Raw genomic sequence first — 12,308 nt, 5'->3', positions numbered from 1 at the left:
TAAACATTCAATTCAACTATCTTATAGTTGTAACAACTATACCGTATAGTTGTGACAACAATACTTTTTTATTGATTTGAATAATAGTATTATTGGTTCAACTATATAAATTTTAAAAATTACTATATTTTTGTTGAAGATTTTGACAGCTTATTGCATTATTTAGTGATATCAACTAATTATAATCGTGATTTTTAATATCCATTTAGTACGTTTGAACAAATAAATAGTTGCTTCAAATTGTTTTCTATCAACAATTTTGTTTATTTTTCTATTTCACAAAAATACTGGAGACGGATACTGGTACTGAGTCATCCATTTGGCTCTTTGCCGCCTTTACCTGGATGTTTTTTTTATGTAGATCCTTTTTCAATTCCTTCAATGGTTGTAGAACCGGTAGTCGACCCTAAAAATGGATTTAAAGGATCAAAACTATAGTACATTATAATGTATTCAAGAACTTGAGTCAACGATAAAATTACCTGAGGAACTCACCTGTTACTCGGTCCGCCGACAATGATGGCGTTATCTAGTTATCCAAGTAATCCAGAAAAAGCTTATATTGCAACCGTTTGCTGAAATGCAGAATAAGTACATCATTTTTCATACTCTGACTAATAATTCTGTTTATACTTACAGAGGAATTGTATGATAGCATCATTCGAAAGATTAAACCATTTAAAAAAATAAAACTTATGATGAACTCTCTCTTACGATATTTTCACTAACAGATGCCATGTGAAAAAAAAACAAGAAAATGCGCTTGGAATCGGCGTTGGCATTCAGATGATTGATTCAACTATACATCATATATATTATATTGACAGACGGTTTATCGAATTTAATATACATATAGTTGTATTTGTCTTTTCATAGTTATGTTATATATTTTGTTGATTCAATAATAAAATATTGTTCGTGAGACGGTAGAAGTATGCTCAAAATGGCAAAACATCACGTTCAAAACAACTGTCAACTCAATAGCCCAAATAACTATCAGAAATATTATTTTAACTTGCCAAAAATCTTCTCCGTGTAATAAGACTGGGCCAACTAGCCAGAACGTGGGCTTATTGAGGCATACAAGAACTCGAGAACATTTTCTAGTCGGCATCAATGGTTTTATGTTTAGGGTTTTTGAATCGCTAAAAAACTTTGATAACATTAAAATTGTTACTTGGGACATTACGTGCCTTCTAATTACAAGTTTTTCTGCATGTTTATAGCATACCAGCAAATTTGGTAAATGACAGTAAAGGGGGACATATATCAATGTACCCTAATTTGATAGTTAGGCAATAGTAGTTAGCAAAATTAAAATCCCCTGAATATTGTTCATGAAACTGTGCATTTGTTTGATAATGTCCATTAGGAACTAAGAAAACAACACAACGTTATCTTATTCTTTTAATTGAAAACCTCATATTATTTTCAATTCCGAAAATTATTTAGACACATTATTGTCAAAAATTCAAAAAAATGCTTAAAGTTTTACGTCTATTTCAGACATACTTGTCGACTGGTAAATTAATTGTCATATTTCCAGGGGTTCAAACAGTAATCCCAAAAACGCTTTATGCTTCCGCTGTAGCTTTCACGAGGTATTCAATTAGAAATTGCTTCAGTGGTTTCGCCATTTTATTGTTGATGGGTGCCTTCTCCAAAGAATCCAATCTACCAACAAACTTTCTAAAATTTCAAGAACATCTCCAGACATTTCTTTAAGGTATATCCTTGAACGTCTTCAGTGATATTTACTTTTACAAACGCATGCATAATAAGCTAGATGCTAGAGTATCCTCAATTTGTCATTCGAACCTTCCGTGGTTATCCACAAATTTGCTTTTGTTAATCTGCGAATGGAGCAAACCGAAAAACTGCTACACCCAACAACCTAAACAATTCTTATCCGGTCAACGATCTTCGCCTTTCATCGAACCGCGTTGACGACAGACACACAACCAACACTAGTTCTTTTTATGCAATGTCAGCAAGCTTCCATAAGGTATCGTGCGAACAAACTTGTTCCTTGCTTCACCCGCCACCGTCCTACTACCCTTTTTGCCAACTCCTTGTACCTAATTTTTCGTTTGTGCTCAACTCAAGGTCGAATTCGTCTCTCGGTCAGATTCCTCTATCAGAAGAAGAAATGGAATCCGATCTGAGCCAACGACGGGATGTCATTGTGAGTGATTGTGCATTATTCGGCATTTCTTTGCGAAATTTAGGCTTTGTCATGTACATTATATTTCGATTAATTCAGTAGTCTAGTGGAGTCTTCACAAAATATCATAGTCTCCAAACTACAAAACCGACACCGTCGTCACACTTTCAACAAACCCGGTCTGCCCGGTTTGTTTTCGTCTCGAGTCGGAAACATGTGACTGCGGATCTGCTGCGCAGAATCTCCCTGTGGAAGTCATCCCACAGATGGTATGGAAGTTGCCTACATACATGTGCAGCCGCTGCACACCCGCAACTGTGTGAATGCAGTTCGGCGGTAAGTGCAATTGCATCGTCCCATTCCTGACGGTGAGGAAAACCGGCTCAAATCGCACTTTGTCAGACTAACCCACATCTCTCATGTTCAGTAGTGTGTCTCGCAGCAAGTCGACTACTCTCTTGGCTCTCTGCTGAATACGGTTTCACGTTTTGTGGGAGGCTAGACACAGCAAGTGTAGCCAATACTGAGCACTGCAAATATTGTGGTTTTCCACTGTGAAATTCAGCGTAGCTATAGAAAGAATTCCTGAAAAGCTTAATCAAGAATTCACAGAATACTTGAAGCTATTGTTTCTAGAAACTTATTACTGAATTCCTGGAAAATTTAATGATTAAAATGTGATAAGAAGGAAAATCGAAGTATTTTCTGAATGTTTCGTTCAGGAAATCCTCAGGGAATATCTGTGCAATAAGGCGTTCTCCGAAATAACTGGAAATTAGCTGAAAAACTGATAGGCACTACTTGATAGACGGAGCAATCGAGACGTTTGTTGTAGTTTCTGGAGAAATTCGATCGCCAGCTAAATTTAGGCCACTGATCTCTAACCAATACTGTGATAAATGCGACCTTGTCTCTTCCAATTAAGGTCAAATTGTATTGTAACCCTTCTGAAATTCCCGATATTTTAATAAAAGAATAACATTGTTACTTGAACACAGTCTCAACTATAGTTTCTGCAACGCAACAGAAACAATTTACAAAATGTCTAATTATTTTTATTCTATACATTGCTAAATTATATGACCATAAGTGGATCATAACATAGAAAAGTAACATTTTGATAACATACGACATAGAAAATACGTGGATAATCTTTATATACACTTCTAGGAAAACTCCTGAAAAGAGAGAATTCATGAAGAATTTACCGAAACAATTGCTACATGGTACAGGGGATAGACAAAATGTTCGAGACAGGCAAAATTTTCACTTTCCAAACAATGTTCAACTAGCTGTAACTTTTCAAAAAGTGCATCAAATATTCAATATTGTCAAATTTTCACTGTAAGTAGATCAACTAGATGTGTATCAGTGGTCAAAATTTTAAAAAAAGATCGCCCTGTTCTGCACGAAGTTATAAAGAGTCTAGAAAAAGGTATAATAAGCCGATAAATGGCTAAATTTGGATTTAAGGTGAAACATCAAGAGATATCCCACTGTAGTTTTGTATACAAACTTTAGAGGCACAAATCTGACGAACGAACCATCGAACCAAGCCGCACTTGTTTATTCTGGCTTTGCTCACTTGCAAAAAGAGGCTGCTTTTCAAAATCGAGCGCATTTGTTTACGAATTTTTAATATTGGTGCTCTTGAAAACGTGAGTAGGGGTACAAGTCCGCCATTGTGGCAGCCATATTTGTTTTCTCTGGAGTTTCTCCTTAATCAACCGAATGCAATAAAATGTTGATCATTTATGACTTATATAATTAGCTTTGAAAATTTTTTGACTGAACTTACTTCGTGCAGATCAACTCAGAAGTTAAGTCCCCAGAGTTTACTACATTGTTGGTAAGAATAAAAAAAATGTTCGAATATGAAGCGTTTACTACTTTTGAACATGGGTTTTTACTTAATGCTTGTAGGGTAAATCGCCAATTGTTGCACACTCCGCGCTTTTCTTATGAAGCGTGCAACAATTAGCGAGTTTTTAAGGTGTGCAAGTAGTAAGAACTGCCAATACAAATGTTTTCCCCGTAATGCTGAGGGTTCTTGCTGGATGCTTGTGGTTCTTTGAAGACACTCAGGATCCCTTTCGGATGATTGTTTGAAAAGCAAGTTAAATCAAGAAAGAACCTGATTAATCGTGCCAGAAGAACACAAGAAGGGTTCCTAGATCTAGCAGATACACGTAGAGTAAGGTGGGGCAAAAGTTCGACCCTAGTTGAAAATTCAACCTATTTCAAAAAATCGAAGCATATAAAAATTAACAAATACCGTGTGGTGATTCTACCATCCATGAGCTAAAATTTTGCTGAATAAAGTTACGCCAAATGTCTTTTCAATTTTGAGTTACAACACTTTTTGTATGCGTGTGTCTAATTCGAACTCTTGCCCCACCACTGGGGCAAAAGTTCGAATCTAGTGTTTGTGGAATTTCGCTAACCGTAGCACACTATTTTGACACTTATGTAATAGGAATACCTGAAACCACTTAATATTTGATGTTAGAACTGGAATACACTTTAAAATTCGACCTGGATTTTACCCAAATCAGGGTTGAATTTACTACACCAAAAATTAGTAGTTTTCCGCCAAATTCAGATTAAACAATTTTTTTTCAACTTTTATCGAATTTTTTCGCTTATTCCATCACTCTTAGAGATAATATGTACATTTTGCAGAATTTTAGGTTTAAACCTAAAATTGCCACATGACTCGAACTTTTGCCCCACAATTCGAACTTTTGCCCCACTATGTGTAAAATACGATTTCCAAATCTCTTTTGCAAAAAGTTATATATGCTAAAGCATCTTCAAAATATACCTAGTTACGCCCCAAAATAAAATATCAAATTTGATTTCATTACAATTCCATTCCATGCGTTGGAAGGACCATCGCATGTTACAATTTTTTGATCAAAAACCAACATTTTGTCATAACTTTTCGAAATATTGATCAATTTTCATAATTTTTGGAGTGAAAGACTCTTTTTAAAAAAGGGTTCGAACCATCTTGACATCCGAAAGAAATAATTTGAATTGTGCTCAAAAATGTAAAAAAAAAAACTCTTGCCCCACTCGAACTTTTGCCCCACTTTACTCTACAGAAATTCCTCAAGTCTCTTTTTGTAACTTCTTCAAAAATACCTTTTGGAATGCCTTCCAGGATTTTTCACAAGATTCTTTCTGTGCTTGAGAATCTTCCAAGATTCATGATGTCCGACCGATTCCTCCTGGATTTTTCACGAAAATCCCTTAGAATTTCTTTCCAGGATTTCTTCCGTAGAGTTTTCCGGTATTGTTGCCAGAGTCTTGCGTGGGATTTTTTCCGGAGTTCTTTCTGCGTTTTCTCCAAAGAAATTTCAGTGGAATTTCTTCCAGAATCAGAATATATCAGAATATCCCTCAAATATTGTTGCGGAATTTCTCCTAGAGTTTCTCTCGGAATTTCTCTTGAACATTATCTGCTATTCCTTCCGGTGTTCCTGTAGGGACTTCCCCAGGGATTCTTGGGATTTCTATCAGAGTTTCTGCAGGAGTTATTCCTTAGGTTTCTACTAAAGCTCCTCCAAGGATTTCTTATGAAGTTTTTCACGAATTTTCTGCTGGTTCTCTTTCCAAGATTTCTTCTAGAGCTTCTCCCGGTATTTCTATAGGAGTTTCAGCCGGGATATTCCCCAAAGCTTCTCGCGATATTTCTTTTGAAGTTTCACTTGAGATTTCTTTTTAAGTTTCTTCCGGTTCTCTCAGTCTATTGCTTCCGGTGTGAGTCCTGGGATGTCTTTCAGAGTTTTCCTGGACTTCCTCATAAGATTTTCTCCGAATTGCCTTTTGAGATTTCAGCTGAAGCTATTGCTGATACTTCTTATGCAGTTCTACCCGTGTTTTTTAAAGCTTTTTCATGCTTTTTCTCGTAGTTGTTTACAGGATTTCTTGCGGGGGTCCTTCTGAAATTATCTCTGCAGATTTTCTTGGGATTATTCCCAGAACTCTTCCCGGAATCCTTAACAGAAATTGTGCCGAAATTCTGAGTGCTCCTTTTGGGAGTTCTTCAATACTTGCTCCTGGAGCTCTTGCAGGGATTTTTCCAGGATTTTTTTTTTTTGAAATGTCTCCTGGGATAACGCGAAGAAAACCAAGAGAAATATCGGAAGAATTTTTGCAAAAATCTCGCAATAATCCAATCCAACTGTTGGAAAGCTATCCCAGAAAACCAGTACGGGAAATTGAATACAATTTGGAACGATCTTCAGGAGAAATCCAGTGCAAATCGCTTGAAACATGTCGGGAAAAACCCTGGAAGAAATCTCGGGTAGAATCGTGTGGGAAATCCAAGAAATAATCCGGAAAAGAATTTAAGGAAGAATCATCTAGATAATTTCGAGAAATCCTCCAAGGAATTTCGGAACGAATTCTGGATAGATTTGCAATAAGATTTCTAGACAAATCTCTGCAGGAATTCTCAATCCAGGCAACAGTTCTTGAGAATATTAATCGGAGTAGCCAAGAGAATTAGTGAAACTTGTTTTTATACAAAACTAGCTGTCCCGGCAAACGTCGTACTGCCTGCCTACTGTGTTTTTTAACATACAGCTCCTTAGGGACGTCCCTCGCAAACTTATGTGGGAGCCCCCTTATCCAGAGATGGGAGAGGTCTCACAGCGAGCTAAGAGCCTTCCCGGCCCCAAAACTCCATTATGTAGTTTCCGAATCCATAACGGTCAGACAGACAGAAATTCATTGATAGGGTTTTCGACCCCATTCCCGGCACAACAGGTAAACAAAATTGTTTATTGCCTAAATTCACAACGAAATGACTATTTTCGTCCACTTCTGCCATCTGAATTGATACCTTATTGCGTGAACTTGTTGTTAACAGTAATTGTTGTGAAGTTTTTCTGCCGGAAAGTTGATTTTGAACGAGTTCACTGCACCTAGTCCAGCGCCAATTCTCGGCACCAGTGCCGAACTTCCAGCAAAAGCAAATGGGAAATCACTTCGGCACCCATCTTTGTGCTGCCGAAGTGCACTCATCTGCGTGTAATGTTTGTTTTGAGCACTTATGTGGCTTCAGAGTGAAAGCGTAGCTCATTGACTGTGGATCCCGTTGCGGAAATGTTGCGGGAGATGATTACCTACGGAAGTGCGTTTGAAAATATGCGCCAAGTGATATTTTGATTTTTTTTGCTTTGCTGTGAGGTGCCGGGAATTGACGCGGGTGCCCAAGTAGTTCGAAACCCTATATATACTAGCTGTCCCGGAAAACGTCATACTGCCTGCTTACTGTGTTTTTTTAACATACAGTTCCTTAGAGAAGTCCCCCGCAACTTCATCTGTATGGGAGTCCAGAGATCGGATGAGTTTCACATTATGCTAAAATCTTCCCCGGCCCCAAAAGTACCCACATACAAAGTTTCACGCCGATCGGTTTAGTAGTTTCCGAATGCATAAGGGTCAGACACACAGACAGATAGATGGTTGATTAGCTATCGTAAATTACAGTTTTCTGTTGGCTTTGCATTGAAATCTCAACATTACTGCACTCAGCGAAAATAACTAAGAAAATTCATCAAAATACTTTATGAGTTTTTCCTATAACTAGAATTTATGGATGCCATTATACCTTACGAAAATTGATCGTGACTGTTATGACATATTTCATAAGATAGTCTTATGAAAAGATCAAAAGAATCTTAAAATGATGCAGGCTGAATTCGATCCATTAAAGTCGCGCAGAGCCTTTGTGCCATAAGCCGACATGTGCCGAGACAATCACGGGAATATTCTCACGAGCGAGCATGAGGTGGTCGAGAGGTGGCAGCAGCATTACGATGAGCACCTCAATGACGACGTTGCAAGCACCGAAGGTGGCGTGGTAACGAGTACGTGTGCGGGACGAAAGATTTCCAGCCCCTAACCTCCAAGAGATTGAGGAGGATGTTGACTGGTTGAAAAACCACAAAGCCGCTGGAGCAGATCAACTACCAAGCGAGCTTCTAAAATACGGTGGAAAAGCGAGAGGTTTAGGAGGAAGTATTACAGGAGCAATGGAAGGAAAGTATCATGTGTCCCATCTACAAGGGCGACAAGTTGGATTGCGGGAACTATCGCGCGATCACACTACTGAGCGCTGCCTACAAGATACTCTCCCAAATTTTATGCCGCCGTCTATCACCGATTGCAAGAGAGTTCGTGGGGCAATAACAGGCTGTATTCTCATGGATGAACGCGCTACAGCGGACCAGAAGTTTGCCATCCGTCATGTGTTGTTGAAATGCCGCGAATACAACGTGCCCACACATCACGATTTCAAATCGGTGTATGACACAATAGACAGTTCAGCTATAGCAGGTTATGCACGAATACGGATTACCGAATATACTGATACGGTTGATCAAAGCGATGATGGATCGAATGATCAGGGACAATCGAGTACTTTCGAATCTTGTAGAGGGTTACGGCAAGGAGATGGTCTTTCGTGCTTGTTGTTTAACATTGATTCAAAGGTTGTAATAAGGAGAGCGATGATAAACACAAGTGGTACGATTCAGCAGTCCGTTCAACTGCTTGGTTTCGCAAATGGCTTTAATATTCTAGCTCGTAAATTTGAGACGATGGCGGAAACGTACATCCGACTAAAGAATGAAATCAAGCGAATCGGTTAAGTCATTAATGTGTCAAAGACAAAGTACATGATGGCAAAGGGCTCCTGGGAGGAATCATCGTGCCCACCACCCCGAATTTCTGTCGACGGTGATGAAATGGATGCTTTTGAAGAATTCGTGTACTTAGGCTCACTGGTGACCGCCGACAACGACACCAGCAGAGAAATTCAGAGACGCATTGTGACACGAAGTCGAGCTTATTTTGGACTCCGCAGAACTCTACGATCTAACAAAGTTCGCCGTAACACGAAGTTAACTATCTACAAAACGCTGATTAGACCGGACTCTACGCATGGACTCTACGTGCAGAGGACCAACGCGCCCTTGGAGTTTTCGAACGGGAGGTGTTGCGTACCATCTACGGCGGAGTGCAGATGGAAGACGGGACTTGAAGAAGGCGAATGAACCACGAGTTGTATCAGCTGCTGAGAGAACATCGTCTACACCGCGAAAATCGGAAGGCTACGGTGGGCGGGTCACGTCATCGGGATGTCGGATAGCAAACCAATTAACCCGAGAGCGGTCGCGTCGTGTACTGAGGGCCTGTCCATAAACTACGTAGACTTTTTTTCGGCCATCTCAGACCCCCCTCTCCCCCCTCGTAGACTTTTGTTCATACAAAATTTTCGAAATTTGTATGGAGCGTAGACTTTGGTCAGACCCCCCCCCCCCCCCGTCCCCCCTAAGAGTCTACGTAGTTTATGGACAAGCCCTGAGTACACGTACCATGAAAAATGCACGCTTTTGGTACATAGCGTGAGCGTGGCGTCGTTGCAGGTAGTCAAAGACGCGACTGCTCGAGGGTTAAAATGGTTCTCCAGGGCAATCCGACCGTTACAAGAATACATAGTGCGCAGCGAGCTAGGTGGGTCCACCAAGTGGAGGACGATTTGCGGACCGTAGAGTGCGGGACTGAAGGCGCACAACCATGGATCGTGTCGCAACCTAGAAAGCTGACGACCTGGTCGACTTCCGAAATCAGCTGTTGTTGGTAGACCGTTATTGCGTTTGCAGAACACCTTGCAGCAGCCATTGACGTCCTTCTCTAAAAGAGCGTGCACTTTTCTCATTAGGTATTGGCCTATATTTACTTGCTGGCATCACCGTTACATGTTCGGTCTAGAGTCTAGACTCTAGACATAGCTTAGTGGTCCACCGAAAAGATATGATGGCATTAGTGAGTTTTGTCGCACAAAGTGTGGAAGTCACGCGCCGAGAACGGTATTCCATCTCGTGAATACTAACAAAACCACCCGAAGTGGTGACGTTTGACCGCTATAAAAGTTAACAACTATTCGCGAGACTGATTATATCCACTGACTGTTTTAGTCAGTGTCTATCAAACTAGTAAGTAAGTACCCAACCCATACAATTATCCACTCGGTCGGGTCGGTCAGCTTCTCGCAGGCCGCGGTGCTGTAAAACGATGATGTATGTGTGTACCAATTTGCGCCAGCAACGGACGGCGCGAAGTTGTGTAATCCTCCTTCTTGGTAGAGACAGATCGAGCTGGTTCTTGTGACTTTTTAGGTGCAATTTTAGACGATTAGCAATTTCTGTCATGTGCTGGTGCGCGGAAAAAAAAAGTCCGAACCGGAGAGAAGTTGTGAATAATTAGTCAGTCGTCCGCACACGGTGGAGGGCTGCCTATATTATTCTGATGCAATTGCAGTTGGGTTCGGTTGCCCTACGTGCACTTTGCATGTACGTACGCACGCCCCACGAAGGGCAATTGCGATTTTCAGTTTTATTAGTGGCATCGAAAACGGCAACTCAGTCGACGAGTGCGGTGCGGTCCGACCAAAAGTGCTGCAGCAGTCGGTGCGAAAAGGATATTCCGAGCAGCTGATATCTACCCTGCCGATAGGTCACCGATCGCAAATCACCATGACTTGTGTAAGTTTACCGGAACGAAAACGTGAATCGCGTTCGCATGGTTGCTTCTAGCTGGAGCCCCAGATAGTAGTGAGTGAGTGCTGCGCACAATTTAAAAACACTTTCGGTTGCTTCAAAAGTTTTAAATGCGTTCGTTTGATAGCTTTTCTAAAACAACAAGTGTCTACATAGTTATATAGTCGATCAACGAATGTTTTGTTCAACCGAGTCACGTTCGGGGGACTTTTCTGGAAGAAATGCAAAAAAAAACATTTGAACAGTAGGTACCGTACAAAGTCGGTTGGATGGTTGATTAATGAGCTCATCACTGCCACCGGGAGGCGTTATAAATTCTGTTTTATCTAAAGGTGATGTGTGAGGTGCGCTTGCTGATAAGGGTCCCGAGAGAGCAGACATTGCACTTTGGTGGCGCGTGTGCTTAGAACAGTAAATTTAGTTTGATCATACTTGATTTTGAATACCGTTTGGTATGTTATGACAAAATTAGAACGGCTGAACACCGAACTCGTATAGCCTGAATGGATTGTTTACCTTTTCCACACGTTTTTGTTGTAGGTAAAAATGCGAAAGTGTTTTCAACTTCAAACCTCATTTTCGTCTATTTGACGTTAACCAATCCATGTTTAACTTTTTTTATCTGTATTAACGAGATTTTTAGCCCTAGGCTAATTCATCTCGGGACCCAAACTTTACTTCGCTTCCGAAGAATGAATCCACATTTTGCGAGTTTGTCGTGAATGGGATTCGATCCCAGGTCCTCGGCGTGATTGTCACATGTTTTAACGTTCCTTGATCTCTAATAGGCTAATTTTCTGAAAAGTTCTTTAAAGTTTTTTTTTCATTTTGGTCAATAACATTTACAAGACTGCGCCTGAAGCTAATCAGTGCTGTTTTCAACTAGTATATGAAACACCATGGCTCTGGATTAGTATGCCTTGGATTTTCAACGAATTATAGTTAATTTTTTTTAGTAAATTAGCCATTATATCTCATGACCATTGGGCGCGCAGCTTTTGGATACTCATTTTTCCGTCTTACATCAAATACAGTAAGGACCTGGCTGACAAAATCGGGACATTTTTTAAAATCATTTTTTATTCATGAGAAATTGTTCTGAACTCGTCAGTAGCAGCGAGTCAGGAATTACGGAGATAGGTGGGGAGAGTCTGCTTTGTGGTACAAACATCGAATAGGTGTCAAGGGCACAGAAAAAAAATGGGATTTTTAAGTTAACATTCAGTGCTTTGGCACAAGGAATTTTATTTTGCATTTTACAGTAGAACTATTAAATCTTTAATTATTTTTCTTCTTATCATAACATCGGTACTGGAACACAGCGTTAACCCAGCTAATAGTAATTGTGGTCAACAGAAGATAGTTGACTGCAGCGGTAGCGAAACTGGTTAACGCAGCTTAATCATAACTTCTAGCTTTAGCTGTCTACGAATGAAATGAACCAACATCGAGCATGTCATAACTCATACTGCCCGAGTTGGCTACGTTTTAGCTGCCTTTCCACTTTAATTTTTCAGATCTTAATCTCTAAAAAAATCTCTGAAGGATTCTTTGAAGAAATTTTTGGG

At 39.9% G+C, this 12,308-nt stretch overlaps 2 protein-coding genes across 9 annotated transcripts in view; one reads left to right on the top strand and one right to left on the bottom strand.

The window, feature by feature from the left end:
* Positions 1 to 12,308, top strand: part of LOC109398102 (mitoferrin) — a 367,824-nt gene that overhangs the window by 296,553 nt on the left and 58,963 nt on the right. The window contains exon 1 of one of the 8 annotated variants that reach the window (XM_019693993.3): positions 10,541 to 10,725. The exons of the other annotated variants lie outside the window; for them this stretch is intronic. The gene's annotated coding sequence lies outside the window, so the exon portion shown is untranslated. Of the gene's footprint in view, positions 1 to 10,540; positions 10,726 to 12,308 lie in introns of those variants that run through there. 8 annotated transcript variants of the gene reach the window in all.
* The window catches only part of LOC134286925 (uncharacterized), a 76,231-nt gene that overhangs the window by 35,370 nt on the left and 28,553 nt on the right, over positions 1 to 12,308 (bottom strand). The gene's annotated exons all lie outside the window — the stretch shown is intronic.

Source organism: Aedes albopictus, chromosome 2, assembly GCF_035046485.1.
Source record: "Aedes albopictus strain Foshan chromosome 2, AalbF5, whole genome shotgun sequence".
Lineage (NCBI taxonomy): Eukaryota > Metazoa > Arthropoda > Insecta > Diptera > Culicidae > Aedes > Aedes albopictus.
This window is presented reverse-complemented; position numbering and strand designations above follow the sequence as displayed.